Raw genomic sequence first — 4647 nt, 5'->3', positions numbered from 1 at the left:
TTGGCGAGTCTTCTTTTGGGAGATATGCCTTATTTTAAATTAGCAAGACTAATACGAAGGGCCTAGATTATCTCGCCCTTTTGGCTGTTCTTCTTTTTTTTTGGGTTGTTTTATCTTTCCAGTCAGTACAATCATGATGTGAATCGGCATGAAAGATTAAAGTTTACTTGCAAAGCAGTCCATTTGTAAACTGTGTGATGATTTTTACATGTAGCTTCTGGACGATGCAGAACGTCAAACTGATTTGTAAGATTGGCTGTCCGGGACATCATTTTAATTTCTGCACTAAAGTCTAAAGAACGTTAACCAAAGTTGTCAAAGCGTAAGGGGAACAAAGGAAACAGTCTTTTACATTTGTAATGGATCCAGTTATTTATGAGTAGGCCTTGCAGCTCGCTTCCCCTCGATCCCTACTTCTTGCACTCCCCATGTCTCGCAAAGTGTTCTTAAATTAAACTCCAATTTTCGTCCATGTCCCGTTTGTGTCATGTCAAGCGCTGCATGATGACTTTGCCGCTAAAGCTTTGAGCTTTTTGAGCAATATGGGCTTTTACTATTGTTCACAAAGTATGTGATATTCAGGGTCAACGTTTTACAGAATGTACTAAGATGAGCGGGATACAAAGGTTTGAGGTGACAGTCAAACTGTAGAGCTGGTTTGTTGCTCTCACTTCTCTTCTATTGCTTGAACTAAGTTCATGGTTTTGAATGAGGTGTAGCTTAAGACAACAGTGCAACACATCAGAGGCACAGTTACAGAGGCGAAGGCAGGAAGATTAGAAACTCCAGTCAAACATAGTACGGGTGTATTGCATTGTAGAACTCGACCCATGGGGCCCTGGTAGGAGCTGTGCTGGATGGGGCTAGCGGTATGTACTGACCGCACTGCCGCTCAGACAAGAAGGTGGTGAGGCGCAATGATCGAATCGCCGCACTGCACCAATGGCTCAGCGTAGAGACGGAGAGCACCGGGGCTAATTGGCTGCAGAGTTGAATAAAGCTTAATGGTAAAGCTATGCAAGCTGAGTATGCATGTACATTCAACATCAGTTCGTGTTTTTACAAATGCACAGGTTGGCTCCAAGAACACTAACAATGTAATTTAGACTACTTAAGATGGAAGGGGGTCATACTAAGAAACGGTGATCTCGTGCGCACAGGAAAAAAGTACGATAATAAAGTCTTTCTACAGAGCACAAAAAATTCAACTTTAATTAGAAACTAATAGCAAAACGATTTAATGGGATTTTCTGAAGAAAAAAATCAACAAAACCTAAAAATCTAAGAGAATTGACCGTCAAAGTCGCACCCCTGTACGCTTTCAATGGCCCGCTCAGACTTCTTGCCGCCAAGGCCATGTGTGTGCATGCGTACATAATTATGAATTTATTTGCGAAGAAGTCTATCGGATGGCAGGTCAGTATAGGTCCAAAATTGCCTGCGCAGACCGAATCACAATTTGTAGGCTGTCAAAATCTCTGTTATTAAAGCGTTTCGTAGCATGTGCACTGGGTGGTTGTTAAAAAATTGGATAAAATCCAGGGACAGGACTGCTAGCTTGTATTTCTGAAAGTATCAGACCAAACGGGGCCCTCTAATTTGTTCTAGTTTTCACTGGAGAGTGAGCATCAATTTTCCAAATGCCGATTGGCCTCAAAATTGTTCTTGGGGGGTGATTTCTATGGAGATAAATATCTTCGAAATCACGGTTAAAGCCACTGAAAATGAAAGGAAAACGAAAGATGAGGAAGTGAACTTTATTTTGGTATGTGTCTTGAACACCTGTGAAACCTGTGAGTATTTTTCCTGATTTTTTGAAGTGGTGATATTTATCACTGTTGTCCATGGCAGCTTATTTACTGGTCTGTACCCATTAACACGGGCGATTCACAATGCAGTGCGCCACCAACAGGCCTTCTTTGCAGTGCGTTGTGATCGACAGAGTTACATTCGCCGGCTACACTGAGCGCGAGGAACTTGATTTGTTCCCGATGTTTGCTCGTCTGATTCTGAAGTGTTTTTAGTATCAGTGTCAATCAAGATGGCAGTTTTGTGAAGCAAGGAATGGCCTGATCAGTCAAACATTTCCAGACATTGTTTAGTGGCATTTGCTGAAATGCAAATCGTGGCCAGTCGACCATGTTTTTGTCTACCAGTAACTTTAAAAACAATTGGTGTCGCACTTTAATGCCAATCACTCTTGCGACTACTTCACATTAGTAGCTATTTTGCTTGTAAAGTCAACATCTTAAACCACTAGCTCTGATACAGTTGTAAATCCCACTCCGGTATGGTGGGGGGCATTGGAGCATATAATAAGCTTTTGGAGGGGTCCAGTCCGAGCTAGCACCCCCTCCATGACAAATCCTGGGTGGGCCATCGCCGGTTGCCTTTTATACGGGTTGAGCTAAATTAGGTTTGTTTTAGACGTATTTGGAAGGAAATGACAAATCAAAATAATAATTAATATAAGTACTGTATTGAACACAGTCGAGTTTGCACACGGGAAAGTCATCGTACACGCAATCATAATACAAACGCTTTGCTGGTCCACATGATGAGAATTTAGTTCTTCAAAATCTGGTCCTCAGGAACTTAGATTTCGTTATCTTTGCAGCAGAGAAGGTGACAACATCTGCTCAACCGATGACAACATTATCAATTTTACACCGAAAGTGGAAACTTTCTGAACACGTTTTGCCGGCTTAATGTTATACTATTTGTCTTGTGCAGAGCAAACTAAAACTGTGTATTCGTGCACTGGAACTTTCCTTAAATATCGATGTTGGGAGCCAAGATATCACAGCCAAGTGCTCAGTTAGGTTTGCTTTTAAATGGCAACCTTCTCTAAAACGTTTAGAGAAGGTGTATAATTCGACTTTTGAATTGTATTAAGGCACACGAGTGTTATTCTAGGCGAGCAAGTTAGTTTTTGTGGGCACTCAAGGCTCGCCTGAAGACAACCACTCGCCATTTTTTATTTTAGACGTACAGAATATTCATGAGTCTACTACTATATTTGGACATCGTGTTTCTATTAATGGCACATTTAGTAGTGCGTGCATTCTTTGTTTTTAGGGTGCTTAACTTGTCACTTACATCGAGTTTGAAGTACATCTTTAGCTACATAAGCATGTGGACAGAGCAGTTCTATAAACATTGGGGTACACTTACACAATGGGATTGTCTTTGCAGCAGAAATTTAGTAATCTTTAAATGTTTACAAACATAACATATGATTCTGTGATGTTACCTTTGAAGTGTTACCCGTGTACATTACATGGTCTTCCTGTTTGTATTTTGGATTTTCTTGTGCTAAGTTTCCGTCAACCTTTTCCCGCATGTTTCTCTCGTATTTCAATTTTACCGAACGATGACGAGGATTGTGGAATGAACCAGTTAAGAGTCTAATTTCCTCTTCATATCTGGCTGTTTGGCTGGAAAGAGGGCGCCCTGGAAGCCCGGTCCTATATACTAAATGAAAACTCACCATATTATACCAAACATGCAGTTACGCCATAGAAATTACTCAGTGTGTGTGTTTGGGACTCTCAAGCAGTAATAAACGTTAGACCTGCTGATAGGAGATGCTAAAAGAAAATTTCCGCCTTTTATTGTTTCTCAAAATACTGTTGTCGCCTTTTTCTATCCCGAATAAAAATAGGAAAACACATCAATCGAGTATTGTCTGCGGCTTACCCTTCAGGATCCTTGCTTTTCCTTGTCAGGAACTGAGGGTATGACTTATAACAAGAGGTGCGATATCGAACCTCCAAAGAGACACAGTCTTTGTCCCAAATGTGTATCAAGACATTCTCGTCTCTTTTGCTCTCTGCTGCTTGACAAAAGATTCCTGGAAAAGAAATATAAAAGAAAATACAATTTAAACCATAGTACTTGTGCTCTTAATCTTCTAACCAATTTGTTAAATGCTATTTGTCGCTAGACATTTTTGGAATGATTGTTTGCACCGTCTGTGTTATCAGTCCAAATAAAGGCCACTGCTCAATGTGGACCCGTAATCAGGGCTCTTCGTGTACTCTGTCAATGCTTGGGTCAAGGATGGATGTATAAAACAGCTTTCAAATATTCAAAAGTTTCACCCACTGACATCCGCTACATTTTATGCGCTGAAATTCCATCAGCACGTTCATTACTAATGCGACCAGCCATTCGCAGGTTGTCGTTTCAAGGGAATATGCGGGTGAAGCTTTAAAAGTGTACATGTATCCCTATCCAGGACCCAAGAGAAGGGCCTTGTTTATGGGTCTATTGCTTAATGCTGCCAGCTCTGGTGAGATTGAAGCACACTACAGCATGAGGATTTGTATTGTTACCTCTGTAGATTTATGGCAACTTTGCACACCTGTGGTAGTAATGTGCATGCTCCTGCCTTATTTGTATATTCCATGGGAAAGGTCCACTCGTTGAGTCCAAGTTCCTAGAAATAGCTTCAGTGGTGGGCATGTATTGATATACCAATATAAACCTTACCTACATTGTAAATTATTATTTATTTGATTTCGAAAGCTACTTCAATCAACATGCCCTTGCCTGATTGCAATGTAATAGTACATGTAGTAAGGCAGCTTATCTCCATCCGAAATTTCTGCCTGCAACAGCTTATCCTTGACATGCTCGACATAT

Source organism: Acanthaster planci, linkage group LG05 (genome assembly GCF_054643075.1).
Source record: "Acanthaster planci isolate LZ-2023a linkage group LG05, COTS_SCS, whole genome shotgun sequence".
In the NCBI taxonomy this organism is placed as follows: Eukaryota; Metazoa; Echinodermata; class Asteroidea; order Valvatida; family Acanthasteridae; genus Acanthaster; species Acanthaster planci.
Note: the sequence above shows the minus strand (reverse complement) of the source record.